Source organism: Silene latifolia, chromosome 7 (assembly GCF_048544455.1).
Source record: "Silene latifolia isolate original U9 population chromosome 7, ASM4854445v1, whole genome shotgun sequence".
NCBI classification, from domain to species: Eukaryota; Viridiplantae; Streptophyta; class Magnoliopsida; order Caryophyllales; family Caryophyllaceae; genus Silene; species Silene latifolia.
Genome location: NC_133532.1, coordinates 30,232,889 through 30,250,951, shown reverse-complemented (window position 1 = coordinate 30,250,951; position 18,063 = coordinate 30,232,889). Strand labels below are relative to the sequence as shown.

General features: G+C 39.7%; 1 non-coding gene across 1 annotated transcript; it reads right to left on the bottom strand.

The window, feature by feature from the left end:
• Window positions 1-3,706: 3,706 nt before the first annotated feature.
• LOC141593505 (small nucleolar RNA R71) lies at window positions 3,707-3,813 on the bottom strand. Its single transcript, XR_012521584.1, has one exon. It is a non-coding gene; the product is annotated as a small nucleolar RNA R71 (small nucleolar RNA).
• Window positions 3,814-18,063: the final 14,250 nt, after the last annotated feature.

The following is an 18,063-nucleotide window of genomic DNA, read 5'->3' as shown; positions in this document are numbered from 1 at the left end:
GCACTAAAAATCATGGGAACAAGGCTAATTCGGGGACTAAATATGCGCTAATTATGGTCACATCAGAAATCCCCTGGACCTGATGGTTATGGGAGTCAATTCTTTAGAGATGCTTGGGAGATTATTGGTGATGAGATTTGTGCTGCAGTACAAAATTTCTTTGATACTGGCAAAATATTAACACAGAATAATTCTACCATTATTACTCTCATCCCTAAGGTGGAAAGACCAGAGACTATTAAGCACTATAGACCTATTTCTTGTTGTAATGTGATTTACAAAACCATCTCAAAGCTGTTGTGTGCTAGGTTTGCTGTAATCCTGCCTGATATCATCAGCAGGAATCAATGAGCCTTTGTTAAAGAGAGAAGCATTCTTGAAAACATTCTTATATGTCAAGATTTGGTCAGACTCTACAATAGGGGTATGGCTTCTCCTAGGTGTATGTTTAAATTGGATTTGCAGAAGGCTTATGATACTATAGAGTGGAATTTTGTGGATCAAATGCTGTCAGCTCTTAAGTTTCCTACTAAATTCCATCAGTTGATAATGGCTTGTCTTACTTCTCCTACCTACACTTTAAATTTGAATGGTGCTCATTTTGGCTATTTCCCTGGAAAGAGAGGTTTAAGGCAAGGGGACCCTATTTCTCCTCTCTTATTTTGCATTTATATGAAGTATCTCTCAAGATATGCATTATGCTGCTAATACTTGGCATTTCAGATATCATCCCTTATGCAAGAGTCTTAAATTGAGTCATCTCCTATTTGCTGATGATTTACTGATGTTTTGCAAAGGGGACAGTCAGTCTATCATGTTGCTTCTGAGAGTAATGGCTACCTTCTCTGCAGCTTCTGGTTTAAAAGTCGATGCTGCCAAGTCTGAGGTTGTTTTCAATGGAGTGACTGATAGTTTGAAAGCTGATATCATTCAGGTCTCAGGATTCCAGGAAGGTGCACTGCCTTTTAAATACTTGGGAGTCCCAATTCAATCTGGCAGGCTATTAAGGAAGGATTGCAAAGTTCTCACTGATAAAATTGTCAGAAAAATTAGAGGTATTGGGGCAAGGAAACTCAGCTATACAGGAAGACTAGTCCTTATTAATTCTGTGCTTAACACCTTGCATAACTACTGGGCATCTATCTTTCTAATACCCAAGTGTGTAATCCATCAAATTGAAGCTATTTGTATGAATTCCTTATGGGAAAATAGCATTGAATACAATAGGGCTCCTTTGGTTGCTGATGCGACCATAATTGGCGCATATTTAGCCTCCGAATTACCATTGTTTCTATGCTTTTTAGTGCCTATTTGGGTCATTTCTTATCTTTAGTTCTTTGTTTTGCATATTCTTTGAGATTTTGATCCCTTGGTAGGAAAGGAGTAAGAATCTTGCATTTTCATGGCAAAACAAGGCTAAATTGATCATATTCAATGACCAAGCATCAAGGAGAGACAAGACTAGAAGGCCTTTGTACATAGCATAGTAGAAGAGCATTGTTGAGAAAAGGATCCTTGAGTCCCCAAGGAAATCCCCAAGGAATTCATGAAGAAAAGGGAAGAAAAAGAAGAAGGAAAGCTGCTGAGCTACAATCCGAACGGATTGTAGAGAATCCGTCCGTCCTCGCCCGATCAGAGCGTCCTCACCAGGAATCCGCTCGGATTGCCCATGCCCGGTCCGTGCGTCTTGTTCCTTGATCCGCTCGGATCGTCCATCCCAAATCCGGCCGTCCCGACTCCCAGCCGCACGGATCACAGCACAGCACAGTTTCGTTCTTCAAGCTACGAAATGAAGAAGCCCTTCTCTCGGACAATCCCGGAGGCTCCTTGCTCAACTTAAAAAGTGTAATTACTAGTTTAGCCCTTAGTTAACCCTAATGCATCCTCCCTAATTTTCACTATAAATACCCCATTAGTCTAATTAGAGGAGCATGTTCTTCTTATCAATAATTAGTGTAGTTAATATCAATCAAATCTCTCTTCAATATTGTAATCAAATATTAATCAAGTTTTAATCCAAGTTTTAGTTCCTTAATCTCTCTCTTGTTCTTACTTTATTTTGGGTAATTGAAGATTATTTGGGTTATTATTGGGAGATTGACAACCTCTCAATCTAGGATTCAAGTACTTCTATTATTCTTGCTTTATTATTGGAATCATTAGTAGGTATAATCTCTTAATCCCTTTTTAATTATTGCTAATTACTTTCATTTATTCATCATGTTTCATTATGTTAGTATGATTGACAACCTTTCTAGCATGATCAATATGATAATGAGTGAGTAGTCTCTTAGCTAGGGTTTAATGGGTGATTAGGGGAAACCAACATGGGAATGATTCATGCTTAAATTAATATGCTTTCATATCTTATTTGCTTGCTTGTTTTGATCTTAATGCATGCACATGTTATATTTGATGAAATGCTAAGCCTATGAATCCTTGCATTTACTATCATCTTCTATCCTTTCAACTTGACTTGTAAGACATAACCCAACTCGAGTCTTGTTAGACCATGCATGTGTTAAGTAGGGAAGATTAAGTCGACTTGTAGGTGTTGTACATTCTAATCGATTCGGCTCTAGGACCCATACTTTCCTAGGATTGTAAGATATAACCCAACTCAATCCATCACAACAATAATTGCTTGCTTATAATTTGAGAACATGTTTGTATGATCATATCCCATGATTCCCCTATGAACCCATGACACCCTAGTGCTTTTAATCAATTGTTTACACCCTTATTTCATTTATCTTGTTAGTTTATTTTCATTGCTATTTTAGTTTAGTAACCTTCTACATCAACCCAATTTGTGACACCCCTAGACACCACTAGTTACAATAGAATCTTCATTTCAATACCCGTCCCTTGGGATCCGACCTTTACTTGCCTCTTTACTAATTGTAGAGTTGTTTGTGAAGTATAAATTGTGTTTTGTATCGACCATTGACCAACGACCACATATGCTTAATTGTGAACACCAAATGGCTCCGATCAAAAATGGCGCCGTTGCCGGGGACGGTGTTTAATTGATTTAAGATTTCTTTTATTGTTTTTAGTTGTGTCTTTTTCACCTTGGGGAAGTAAAACTCCTCAAGGATTGTTCTAATTGTTTTTGAGTTGTTTGATATTTTGCATGTCTAGAAGGTTACAAAGAGATTTGTTACCTTTTGACCGTGAAATCGAAAGAACCTTGACGAATAATAGGAGACTTGTTATGAGGAATTTGGGAGGTGTTGGTGAAGTTGTTCAACCCACTAGTGAGTTTGTCAATCCTTTCGCAATAGAAGGAGAAGAGAACCCATTAAACAATACCGCACAAAATCCACCTACAATGCCTAAATTCTCGTCACACTCTATACCCACCGAGGAGGATCTACCAAATGGTACTCCTACCCCACAACATCTTACCGGAAACTTTATTGCCAAGTCCGCCTTCATCCAACTAGTTGAGAGGAGCCAATTCGTGGGAATGCCTAGTGAGGACCCTCATTCTCATATGGAAACATTTTGTGATTATTGTGAAGCTATCTCTCAAACGGGCGTGACTCAAGACCAAATAAGATGGGTCTTATTTCCTTTTTCGTTAATCGGCACCGCAAAACAATGGTTGAAGGGCCTTGATAAGGCCACCCTTGGAATAGATTCTTGGAAGAAGCTAGCTCCAGCTTTCTACCAAAAATTCTACCCACCGGAAAAGACCAATATGCTAAGAGCTCAAATTACGGGTTTTAAGCAAAGGGATGAAGAATCTTTGTATGAAGCTTGGGAGCGGTTCAAAGGTATTTGTCGCTCATGTCCTCACCATGGACTTAGCGAATGGTTTTTAGTGCAACAATTTTGGAATGGTTTATATGAAGATTCAAGGAACATTCTCAATATGGGATCAAATGGAATGTTCACCGAAGTTGATGACAATCAAACATGGAACAAGATTGAGGAAATGGCGGTCCATAATTCGCAATATAGTAGGCCTCGCAAGGCTACTAGAGGAAAGTATGAAGTGGACACCGTTACTCAATTGGGTGCTCAACTTAGTGCTCACATTGACACAATCAACTTGAAGTTTGAACAAGCTATGGCTAGACTTGAGGAAAGCTCAAAATCATCAAAGCATCATGTCAATGCCATGACGGCATCCTCATCAATCCCAAGCGGGATATGTGAGAATTGTGGAACCTTAGGTCATGACTCAAGCGAATGTAGGGGAACAACCGAGCAAGTCAATGCTTTCCAAGCTTACAAAAGCGGTACCCCTTATTCAAATTTTTACAATGAAAACACCAAGTTCCATCCAAATCTCTCATACAAAAGCCAAAATGTCCAAAACCCTCAAACAACATACACTCCACCACCCATGAGAAATCAAAACCAAAGACCCTTTTTCAATCAAAACCAAGGTTACCAAAATCAAAATCCATACAATCACCACAATGACCAAAGTTTTGATGTCCAAAAAGCGGTCCTTCAAATGCAAAAGAATCAACAAGAATTTTTCACCCAAATGCAAAAAGATAGCCAAGCAAAAGACACCACCATCAACAACATTCTAGCTCACACCAAGATGTTGGAAACACAATTGAACCAACTAGCATCTTCGAGCTCGCAAAGACAAAAGGGGCAATTACCACCTCAAGGTAATCCCCCTAGACATGAAACGGTTAGTGCCATTCACTTGAGAAGTGGTACAAGGTATGAAGCACCGAAGGAGCAAGTTGAGGATGAAGTTGTGAGAGCTAGTGAGAATGAAGTTGTGGTACAAGGTCCCAAAGAAGGGGAATCATCAAAAGAAGAAAGTTCAAAGAAAAATGAAGACAAAGCCAAAGAAAAGGAGCCCATTGTGATTAGACTTCCTTTTCCAAGTCGTCAAGCCAAGCCTAAATTTGATGATCAACTTGGAAAGTTCATGGAAATTGTGAAGAACTTAGAAGTCTCAATTCCTTTCACGGAATTAATCAATCACGTTCCGGCCTATGCAAAGTACATGAAAGATATCCTCACAAAGAAGAAGTCGATCCGGAAACTTGAGACTATCGCCTTCACTAAGGTGAGTAGTGCCATACTTCAAGGGAGTTCACCTCCAAAGTTAAAGGATCCGGGAAGCTTCTCAATACCGTGTACCATTGGCGACACAACGATCAACAAAGCCTTATGTGATCTAGGGGCTAGTGTGAGTGTCATGCCGTATTCGGTAAGTAAAAGGTTGGGAATGGGAGAGCTTAAATGTACCAATATCACTCTTCAAATGGCCGATAGATCGACGAAGACACCGCTAGGGATATGGGAAGATGTCCCCGTGCGAATTGGGAAGTTTTTTATCCTGGTGGACTTTGTCATTGTTGATATGGAGGAAGATTCCAACATTCCAATCATCTTAGGAAGACCTTTCCTACACACCGCGGGTGCGGTGATTGATGTGAAGCATGGAGAGCTCACTCTAGAAGTGGGAGATGAAAGCATAACTTTTAATCTTGACAAGACCATGAGAGCTCCTCGTTTGCATGAACCATGTTTCATGATTGATCATTATAGCCGAAAAGATGAGAAGAAGAAATCGGAACTCCAATGGAGGAAGAAAGTTGAAGATGCTCCATTCAAAGAGCAAGTGAATTGTGACAAGGAGAGCTTGCAAAGCTCATCAAAATCAACCAAGGAAGAAGATGATGGCCTCATTGGCCAAGAGAAGAAATTGGGAGAGTTGTCTCCATCCAAGCAAGAGATTTTCAATGATCAACTCAATGAAGTTTGTGGTCTTTGGGACGACGAATTTGAAGGGATCTCTAATCCCTGCATTGGGCATGCCATCGATCATGATCAACAACAAGAACCACGGTCTATTGAGGACCTCTACCATAACAATGAACAAGCTTTTGATTACTTCTTCAAGGTGTTAAGCAACATCAACAACACCTTGAACATGCCTCCTTGACATCTCATCAAGAATGAGAGTTTGGTGGAGTCCTCCCTAAACCACCACTTGTAAATATTTCTAACTCCCTAACTTACATTTAATTTTTGCATTGCATTTTTGTCATTTTTGGATTTATTTTTACTTTGATCAAAATAATTGTCATGAAAAGAGAGAAGTGAGGGAGGGACTAATGATTTAATTGATGTGTAGTGCTTTACCTTAGTGTGGGGATGGCAATTGCCTAGGCTATTCATGCCTTAGTAGTGCCCCCGCAATGAAGAACACAAGATTTGAAAGAAAGAAAGAAAGAATGATAAGGGAATACGTTGGTGCACGGATGGACCTGAATCCGTGTACACAAGGACCAATCCGAGCGGATTCCTGAGAATCCGCCCGTCTACAGAGGATCCGAGCGTCCTGCTGAGAAGACGCCCGTCTTGGGCTGAGCTGAAACTGCAAAATTCTTGACTGTTGAAGAATCCGAGCGGATTCCTGGAAAGACGCCCGTCTCACAGAATCCGTCCGTCTTGTAAACAATCCGCCCGTCTTTCAGCTGAAGAAAAACAAAGAAAAATCTCTGGACAAGAATCCGTCCGTCTCAAGAGAAATCCGCCCGTCTCGTCTCAGCAGAATCCGAACGGATTCCCCAGAATCCGCCCGTCTCTAGGCGGGATTTTTGAAAATTTGAAGCTGAAGAATCCGAGCGGATTGCGCCTAATCCGCACGGATTGTCCCTGCGTCCTAATATTGTCGAGTTCTTTAAATACCCACCCCACCTTCATTCATTCATTCATTCACTCATAAACACTACCCATAACATCAAAACCCTCATCCTCTCCATCTCAAAAACAAAAACCCTCAACAAATTCCTATGGAAGCATCGCCCTCTACTCCGGTAATTAATCAACTCTTGCATTATCCGGAGGTAACATTCATTTCCGACTCCCATAGAAATACATTTGTCAAGTTTGCTATGAGACAAATTCAATCCACCAAATTCATATGCCAAGATGCTTTAGAGAAGTTGGGTATTCTTGAACAAACAAGAATCTTTTTCAATGCCATGGGTTTAAAGAAATTGTTTGAAATGGAGGAAGTAACATACCCTTCCCTTGTCTTGGAATTCTTAAGTTCTTTAAAAGTGACAAAAGTTGAGAATAGGGAAAATATTGAGTTTCGTCTAGCTAACACTAGTAGACGCATTTCCTTTCCGGAATTGGGTGCAGTTTTGGGTCTTAGCGATGAACATAAATTCTATAAGCAATATGGGAAGTATGATCCCGAGCCTCTTTGGGAGGCAATCTCCGGGAAGAAATTTGAAGATTTTAAAGCTTGTCGTGCTCTTTTGGTCCATCATCCGGGCATAAGAATATGGCACAAAGTTGTGGGAAATACCATAATTGCTAGGAAAGACACCAATCATTTCACGGGACTCGATTTTATTCTCCTTGAATCAACTTTGAATATTGGAAGAATTCACACCAAGCCTTTCAATTCTTTGAGGCTATTGGTTGATAGATGGCTCCATATAGATAGTGGGAAGAAGGGTCAAACCGTAATTGTTAATGGCGGCCTTGTCACGGTCCTAGCCAAGCACTTTGATCCTAATTTCAATAAGGATAGCAAGTACAAGGCTAAGGATGGTGGCCATCTCATTGATATGTCCACCTTGATTAACAAGTTTAAGTGGGTTGTTCACAATTCCCTTGATACCAAGTATGGGTGGCTTACAAGTGAGGCTCGATCATTCACTTTACCCGCAAAGATTTGCCGTCTTAGTGTCCACCGGACCAACTATTTACTTCCCTATCCGAAGAAGCCGAGTACATCATTCAACAACAAAAGGGTGATCATGAAACCCCTCCTCTTCCATTGTTATACCACCTTACCCCTATGATTATGAAGAGTTCAAACCACAAGGAGTTGAAATTGGGAAAGATTATGTCACTCTTCTAATGCAAGCCATGCACAAGCAAGCTTATGAAGATCGGAAGAATGCTTATTTGGCTCAATATCCTCCCCTCCTACATCTAGCTAGGCAAGGACTCCTTGATCCATCTTGTCCTTTGCCTAGTTGGGCGGATAGAGAAGCCTTGTTTAGGTGCATCTAGGGAAGTGGTGGAAGACAATGAGGTTGTTGGAAATGATGAGGAGATTGATGATAATATTGAGGAAGAAGCAAGTGGAGATGAAGAAAGAGATGGTGAAGATGGTGAAGATAATGATGAGGAAGATGATGATGAAGAAAGCAAAGAAGAAAGTGCCAAGGAAAGTGGCAACTTCTCATGAGGGAAGTGGTGATGATAGTAGCATGATGGAAGACTAGCCTTGGAGATTCCTACTCTCCCACGGTTTGTCTATATCTCTTTGTATTTTATTTTCATTTTGATCATTGTTGGTTTAGTCCTAGCACCATCAAAGGACTCACACCTCGGTTCCTTTGAGGTGTTCTTTATTGTTCCCACTTTTGTAAAATCCAAAATGACAATCTAGTCTCATGCATAGCATAGCATGTGCATGAACTCCCCCATGCTTTGACATTAGCAATAGTGTCTTGCTTGGTTTGGGGAAGTTAATGCATACGCAACGGGAGGTAATTTAAATTATCCTCTCTGTCATAACAAAAACCATGCATCATGTAGTATAGCTTAGTGTAAAATTGCATTTAGTATAGAAATCATGCATCATTCTTTGCATAATTTCCATCATTTTGGCCATTGAGGACAATGCCCATATTAGTGTGGGGATGGGAATTCTAACTCTTAACTTTTATTCAAAAATCATAAAAATTTGAAAAATTGAAAAAACCAAAAACAAGTTCATTTCCTTTGTAGTGTAGACTTGTATATATTGTTTTGTATATATTGTGTTTGTTCATCCTTTTTCACATTGATTGACTACGCCACATCCGAGACATGAGGATATTGAAGACCGCATGGTATGATCTTTCCAATCTCCTTTCTCCTCTTTATGTTAATGACTATGTGGCTTTATTTTGATTGATGCGGTAAAAGAATGTGAACTTAGGATTGCATTTAGTTTATTTGGCATATTAGTTGGTAGAATCATTTGCATTAGGATGTATATATGCTAGTTGCATCATGGCATGTAGTTTGCATATTAGAAAAATTTTGTGAAACCGTCTACTTGGGAAGCTTGACAAGTGTATATAGGCCCTAGTAGATGCTTTTTATTCTTAAGACTTTGCTTGTTAGAATGCTTGTAAAACACCCTAGGATGTGTCATGCTAGTATCCTTTGACCCATGGATTAAGGCCTAGTCAAGAGTACCTTGTGGTGTGATAACTCCTTGGCTACCGTTTATTCCAAGGTGACCCTTGAAACCATGCATACTTCTATCATTCATCCATATTCTACCATACATTTTTGTCATCAAAGGGAATGGGCACAAAACAAAAAGAAATCAATTTGAGTTCAATGAAATGAAAAGTGAAAGAAAGTTTGCAAAAATGCATCAAAAGAAAAGAGGAGCAAAAATAGAACTCCTAAAGCTTCAAAAATAAGGCACCCTCGTTACTAATTGGGGTGACTTTGGAAATGTTCAAAAAGAAAATGCAAAAAGTTGTCAAGTATTGAAATGCCAAAAATCAAAAAGAAATGGCAAGAAAGTGTTCTCAAAAAGTCAAATGCCAAAGAAATTTGGGGGGAAAACAAAAACAAAAGCAAACTCCCAAAGTGAAACTCAAACATCTATCGATCCCTTTATCCATCGTATCCATTTTTGTGCATGGTAGAGAGGGGACGACCCTTCTTCTTGTCTAGGCAAGAGGGGGAATTCCGCGATCCTCCAGTGTTTCTAACACCATAGGGAGTCTATTCTTGACAAAAGCATTTAACGATTGAGGACAAAGGTACCCTAGCTTGACACATTTTGGAGGTGATTTATTGGTATCCTTCTAGGCTTAGTAGTTTGAACAAATTGCATCTATGAAGGATTGTGTACCCTTGAATTGCTTCCCTTGTAGATAATTTCCGCCACTTAGATGAGGAAAGTGGCTATTCTTTTTGTAGATGCATCCATTACTTGATTTTGTGTGCTTAATGTTTGGATGTGTCGCCATTTTGGCAAGACCCACCTTGCCTTGCAAGAAGGCATCCTACCTCATGGTTGTCTTGTTGTGAGTTGAAGGGGCGGAGTGAGACCCGCTAATTGTCTCATATCGGCTATTATTATTAGGTTAGGTTAGTTTTGGTCCTAGTCTTTGTCACCTCTTTACTCGGGACGAGCAAAGGTTCGGTTTGGGGATATTTGATGCGACCATAATTGGCGCATATTTAGCCCCCCCGACCAATTACCATTGTTTCTATGCTTTTTAGTGCCTATTTGGGTCATTTCTTATCTTTAGTTCTTTGTTTTGCATATTCTTTGAGATTTTGATCCCTTGGTAGGAAAGGAGTAAGAATCTTGCATTTTCATGGCAAAACAAGGCTAAATTGATCATATTCAATGACCAAGCATCAAGGAGAGACAAGACTAGAAGGCCTTTGTAAATAGCATAGTAGAAGAGCATTGTTGAGAAAAGGATCCTTGAGTCCCCAAGGAAATCCCCAAGGAATTCATGAAGAAAAGGGAAGAAAAAGAAGAAGGAAAGCTGCTGAGCTACAATCCGAACGGATTGTAGAGAATCCGTCCGTCCTCGCCCGATCCGAGCGTCCTCACCAGGAATCCGCTCGGATTGCCCATGCCCAGTCCGTGCGTCTTGTTCCTTGATCCGCTCGGATCGTCCATCCCAAATCCGGCCGTCCCGACTCCCGGCCGCACGGATCACAAAGACAAAGACAGTTTCGTTCTTCAAGCTACGAAATGAAGAAGCCCTTCTCTCGGACAATCCCGGAGGCTCCTTGCTCAACTTAAAAAGTGTAATTACTAGTTTAGCCCTTAGTTAACCCTAATGCATCCTCCCTAATTTTCACTATAAATACCCCATTAGTCTAATTAGAGGAGCATGTTCTTCTTATCAATAATTAGTGTAGTTAATATCAATCAAATCTCTCTTCAATATTGTAATCAAATATTAATCAAGTTTTAATCCAAGTTTTAGTTCCTTAATCTCTCTCTTGTTCTTACTTTATTTTGGGTAATTGAAGATTATTTGGGTTATTATTGGGAGATTGACAACCTCTCAATCTAGGATTCAAGTACTTCTATTATTCTTGCTTTATTATTGGAATCATTAGTAGGTATAATCTCTTAATCCCTTTTTAATTATTGCTAATTACTTTCATTTATTCATCATGTTTCATTATGTTAGTATGATTGACAACCTTTCTAGCATGATCAATATGATAATGAGTGAGTAGTCTCTTAGCTAGGGTTTAATGGGTGATTAGGGAAACCAACATGGGGAATGATTCATGCTTAAATTAATATGCTTTCATATCTTATTTGCTTGCTTGTTTTGATCTTAATGCATGCACATGTTATATTTGATGAAATGCTAAGCCTATGAATCCTTGCATTTACTATCATCTTCTATCCTTTCAACTTGACTTGTAAGACATAACCCAACTCGAGTCTTGTTAGACCATGCATGTGTTAAGTAGGGAAGATTAAGTCGACTTGTAGGTGTTGTACAATCCAAGAGATTCGGCTCCAGGACCCAAACTTTCCTAGGATTGTAAGATATAACCCAACTCAATCCATCACAACAATAATTGCTTGCTTATAATTTGAGAACATGTTTGTATGATCATATCCCATGATTCCCCTATGAACCCATGACACCCTAGTGCTTTTAATCAATTGTTTACACCCTTATTTCATTTATCTTGTTAGTTTATTTTCATTGCTATTTTAGTTTAGTAACCTTCTACATCAACCCAATTTGTGACACCCCTAGACACCACTAGTTACAATAGAATCTTCATTTCAATACCCGTCCCTTGGGATCCGACCTTTACTTGCCTCTTTACTAATTGTAGAGTTGTTTGTGAAGTATAAATTGTGTTTTGTATCGACCATTGACCAACGACCACATATGCTTAATTGTGAACACCAAATGGCTCCGATCAGTTGCTTGGACTGATATTTGTCTTACTAAGAAGGAGGGTGGCCTAGGGATTAAAAATGCTGGGGTGTGGAATGTGGCTAGTGTGGGGAAGTTGGTGCACTGGTTATATACCAAAGCTGATAGGTTATGGGTCTTGTGGATTGATCATGTTTACCTCAAAGGAGCTGACTGGTCTAACTATCATCCACCTCCAGATTCTAATTGGAACTGGAGGAATATTTGTAAAACTAGAGAGCTTTTGTCTGGTGGATATCAGGGTCATCACTGGAGAGGGCAACCTGCTGTTACTGGTTACACTGTCAGTTCTGGTTACTGTTGGTTATAGGGCACATACCCCCCTGTCCAATGGTACACTGATGTTTGGAGTCCATGGAATATACCTAAACAAGCTTTTATTGGATGGTTGGTTCAGAGGAAGGCATTAAATACTCGTGTTAAGTTAGCAAGATTGGGCCTGTGCAGCTCTGATAGCTGTATTTTGTGTGAAGCAGCTGCTGAATCTCATGAGCATCTGTTCACAGATTGTGTTTATACTTCAAAGGTGATTGCTGGAGTTGAGGATTGGTTTCACATTACTATTACTGGTAGTGCTGGCTATACTAAGCTTCAGAGAAAGATATGTCGTCTGGCTAAGATGGCAGTTTGGTATAATGTTTGGTATGTCAGGAATATTTGCAGATTGGATCAGAAATTGAAGAAACCTGAGTATGTTGTAACTGAGATCATAGCTCAAGTCCGTCAAAGAACTCTTCACAAGATTGATAGAATAGAGGTGTTAAAGAATAGAGATTGGTTAGTCAAGTTAGATATTCATCCCATGTAATGGTGTAGGCTTCCCTAAGTCTAACACATGAATGCTTTCTCATGTATTATTTTTTTTTCTATTAATATAAAGCTCACATTTAACCAAAAAAAAAAAAAAATCTGTCAATTTGCTTGATGATTTTGGATGTTCGCCATAGGTTTAGGTTCTGCGGATTACAATTTCCGAGTGTCTAACATGATAATATGATTGTGTCACCAATTCGCATTGAATTTATTTTGAATCAAATTTGTACATTTTTCAAGTCTTTCTGCAGCAACATCAGACTGTGTCAAAAGTCAAGACTATGCATTGAACTCATTTGCATAAAAATTCATAGTTTATATGTTGCTTATAGTTTAGTGAGTTCTGCATTTTTGTTCTGATTGCATGTTCAAGTAATTTTTTATAATTGAATTTGCGGATTTGTGATGATCTTTTGGTTTTAATGATCTGTATTGCTCGGATCTGAAACAGTAGTCCAGCTGGTAGTTGCTTGATGTTTTCAGCTTTTTTTTTAGCCAATTAGGCTTAGGTTTTAGGATACCCATCCTCTGTACATGCATGAAATAAGGTCCAGTGTGCATGAAATAGGGTTCAATGTGCATCAAATAAGGTTTTATCTGCATCAAATAAGGTGTCACTTTAAAATTAGCAGTTGGTTCATTGTCAATAAGGTGCCAATGCTTAATTAGTAGTTGGCCCTTGACTCGGAAAATCTGCATATTTTGTTTACATTTTAATGCTCTCGATTGTGCATTGGCCAAAATTTCTATTTTCACCCGTGTTAACATTAGTAAACGCATTCACGGATATGAGGCAAAAGACTGTTGCAAGGAAGAAAAAAACACCAGTAAAAAAAACACCAATAAAAGGATGCTGTTGACCAAAGTACGTTAAGAAAATCTGCATAGCTTCGTCTGTTTTTTGTGTTTCATCCCTTACCCCAAAATAATGATAGACTACATTTTAATGATCTCTCTAAACTTGGATGCAATACTTGTACTGCATGCTTAATTTGATATTTCCTGAATTTATCTTAGTGCTTTTCTGAATGCTTAATGTGATATTTCAAATGACGGAATGCTTGTACTTTTTTCCTTACTAGTTTCTATTTCTGCTTTTTTCATTCGAGAGTTCAATTTATGATGCTTGTAGGTCATTCTCTTACTGGTCAATTACTTATATATAGCCAAGTATGGTCAATTGGTGCAAAGGGTGGGTAGTCAATATTGTTGCAGAAGATAAAGCACTTTTTGCCGAGAATTACGTAAGAGAAAAAAAAGAGGCTATGAGTTTGTCATTTGATCCCTTAGTCAAAGTTCGGCTCAATGACAACCGTTATCAAGCCCAACTTGATGATGTTTTCAATAATCAAGATCTAGTGACTAACATATTTAACCGAGTCAATTATTACGAAGATAAGGCGAACATGGCGTTGGTCTGTAGGAATTGATCTCAGCTTTTCTTCATACACCCAAGTGCACCTCGCATTGAACATGTATATGGCCTTTCTCTACGGACCAATGATATCAATGGTGTAAGAATTATTCGTAGGGGTCACAGAATAATTTATAAAAGATGCAAATGCTTTATGACTGAAGATTTGGCAGCTAAACTGCTCCTGCATCATCAACAAGAGGAAGATTCTTTTCAAAGAAAATGCGCAAATGTGAATGCGTTGCTTCATGCTTTAGCTACGCCATCTCTAGTACGTGACATAGCAGTTGCCATTTCAACAGAGTTAAGAACTCGGGCAACTTTACCTTTTTTCGATTTTTCCTCGATATATAACTCAACTGCTCAAGTTTGTACCACTTTTTTGCGTTTTGATGTCTTTGTATTTAGGCCTATAACCGTTCAGGTGTTAAAGTTTCCCTATTTTCAGTCTTTTGTAGTACTCTTGTATAATTCAATGTATTAAGCCACCCTTGTATAATTATGTAGTCGGCTTTCTTTCATTTTGGATGTTGTAAAACTTTGTCATGTATGGATGATATGTTTTATTAATGAAGTTTCTTTTCCTTAATTTGTCAATCGTCGAGCTTACATTATTTGATAATTACATGTATAATTATAAACGTAGAGGGTTTGGGGTGCAATAGACTTCTGAATTCATGGGACAGCCTTGTAGATGCATAAAAAAACAATCTATGTGCATTAAATAACCCTGTATATGCATGAAATAAGTTGTCTTCTTGACGCTACTTAATTTGACAGATAATCCTCCCAAACCAAGTACTACAGCTGGAGAACCTGAACAAATTCCTCCGAGTCGACGGAGTCCGCGTATCCAACCAAAAGTTACTGAGCAAGTAACACCAGATATGCTTTCTGGTAACAACAATGGTGAGGGTTTACCCTTTCCTGTGCCTTTTAAAGATTTCTAGTCCATGTCGTTTGTTCTAATATTAATGGTGATGGCTTAGAGTGCAATACCCTTATGAATGCATCAAGTAGCTCTGTAGATGCATCAAAAAGCAATCCATATACATTAATCAACCCTGCCTTGTGGTTTCCCTCCCATTCGAATGACAATAGCAAGGGAAAAGGTTTAGGGTTAGATTAGGCGGACCTGCAGTAGCGGTCCGCTTAATCCAACCCTAAACCCTTTCCCGTCCCGTTTTAGGATACCCGGGCCCCTATTTTTAATCCTGTCCCCAAAAAGGGGTTCACTCTGCCCCTCTAGAGTGTCTTTAGGTTTTTCTCCCGTTCGAATGACAATAGCAAGGGAAAGAGTTTAGGGTTGGATTGGGCGGATCCGCGGTAGCGGTCCGCCTAAACCAAACCTAAACCCTAAACCCGTCCCGTTTTAGGATACCCGGGCCCCTATTTTTAATCTCGTCCCCAAAAGGGGTTTACTCTGCCCCTCTAGGGTGTCTTTAGGTTTTCCTCCCGTTCAAATGACAATAACAAGAGAAAGGGTTTAGGGTTGGATTAGCGGTCCGCCTAATCCAACCCTAAATCCTTTCCCGTCCCGTTTTAGGATACCCAAACCCCTATTTTTAATCCCGTCCCCAAAAAGGGGTTCACTCTGCCCCTCTAGGGTATTTTTAGGTTTTCGTCCCTTTCGAATGACAATAGAATGGAAAAGGGTTTAGGGTTGGATTAGGCGGTCCGCCTAATCCAACCCTAAACCCTTTTCCATCCCGTTTTAGGATACCCGAACCCCTATTTTTAATCACGTCCCCAAAAAGGGGTTCACTCTGCCTCTCTAGGGTGTCTTTAGGTTTTCCTCCTGTTCGAATGACAATATCAAGGGAAAGGTTTTAGGGTTGGATTAGGCGGACCCGCGGTAGCGGTCCGCCTAATCCAACTCTAAATCCTTTCCCGTCCCATTTTAGGATACCTGGGCCCCTATTTTTAATCCCGTCCCCAAAAGGGGTTCACTCTGCCCCTCTAGGGTGTATTTAGGCTTTCCTCTCGTTCGAATGACAATAGCAAGGGAAAGGGTTTAGGGTTGGATTACCTAATCCAACCCTAAACCCTTTTCCGTACCGCTTTAGGATACCCGGTCCAATAGACTTAATAATGGCCAGGGTTTGGGGTCCAATAGACTTAAGAATGCATGACTTGTAGATGCATCAAAAAGCAATATATGTGCATTAACCAAGCCTGTATATGCATGAAATAAACTCCCTTTCTGATTCTCATTACCGGTGAGTTTGGGATGCAATTGACTTATGAATGCATGGCGTAATCTTGTAGATGCATAAAAAAATACTCTATGTGCATTAAACAACCCTGTATACACATGAAATAAGCTGTCTTCCTGAAGCTAATCACTGTTCGGTATGGGGTGCAATAGTCTTATGAATTCATGGAGCAACCTTGTATATGCATCAAATAACTATCTATATGCATTAGTAAACTTTGTATATACATGAAATAAGCTGCCTTACTGATGCTAACTACATTGACAGATAATCCTCCCAAACCAAATACTACAGCACCAGAGGCTGAACAAATTTCACCGCGTCGACGGAGTCCGCGTATTAAACCCAAGGTTCACGAGGAAGTCCCACCAGATTTGCCTCCCAACAAGAACAAGAGGAAGGCTCCAGAAACAAGCAAAGGGCCAACGCAAACTACAAAAAGAAGAAAGCGTTCTGACAAGTATAAGCCTCTCCTCACTCGGATGAGTCCTTCCTTGATCACTAATTTCATTAAGTTGGGCCCATCCAAAAAGCAAATTGAAGCCATCCAAAGTATGGGGTTTGGAGGTTTGTTACAGCTTAAGTCAGAAGAAATCAATGGCCATTTGTCCAGATGGATTTTTGAGACATTTAATCCGTTAAACTGTTCATTGCTGAACCGTGATCTGGTTATCTCGGATGAGGATGTCCACGTTTCAACTGGACTTCCTATGGGACCGGTTGACATTGTTGCAGCTAGAATGTTCTGTAAAGAAAAGTAGTACACAGAGGCTGTCAAGAGGTATAAGGCTTAGTTTACCACCTCAGATATTACGAAAAAGGTTCTCTTAGATAAGATGATGGAGCAACGGGATGGTGGAGATAATTTCAAGAGGAATTTTCTCATCTATATCATCAATGTTCTCTTGATGGGGGGTAGTAGGTGATCATCCTAGACCTCGGATATTAAGCTCTTTTTCAAATCTCTCCGATGTCCCTAACATGAATTGGTGCAAATTTGCACGGTCCCATATGATCAGCAACATCATGTCGTGGACGACGACTTTAGCTAATTCCCTAAAACTTATTTTAAGGGACCGATCCTGATTTTCCAGATTATCTACTTGGATAGATGTGTTTTCATGACGAGAACGGTGCGTCGATCATTTCCCTTATAAGCGAATTGGACGGATGAGAAAATTAGAGAAAGGGTTAAGTTGCAGAAGTATAAGGGGAGCGGCTTTGGCAAGGACTCTGTTGAACCCATATTTGCTTATGTTGCATTTCAACGTGAACTTGAACCTAAACCTGAACGTGAACATGAACCTGAACCTGAACCTGAACCTGAACCTGAACCTGAACTTGAAGCTGAACCGGTTGATGAGAGGAAATAATCCATCAAGGTTTTGGCGGGCACAACCATTCGACTTGCAGACATTTATGGTGACTTTACCAAAGCAGTTATAAATGCTAAGTGTAAGGCTCTCACTTTCCCGGCTGTCACGCAAATGTCAAAGTTGGGAGATTGTTTATTTGAAGGATTTTCTCTTTCACAGGAGAGTACAGAAGAAAGTGAAAAGGGAAGGTGCTGAATGTGAAAGGGAGGGTGCTACCAAGGAGAAGATAGAGGAGGATGAAGTGGAGGAGGACGAGGAGAAAGATCACAATGAATTGAAGGAGAGAA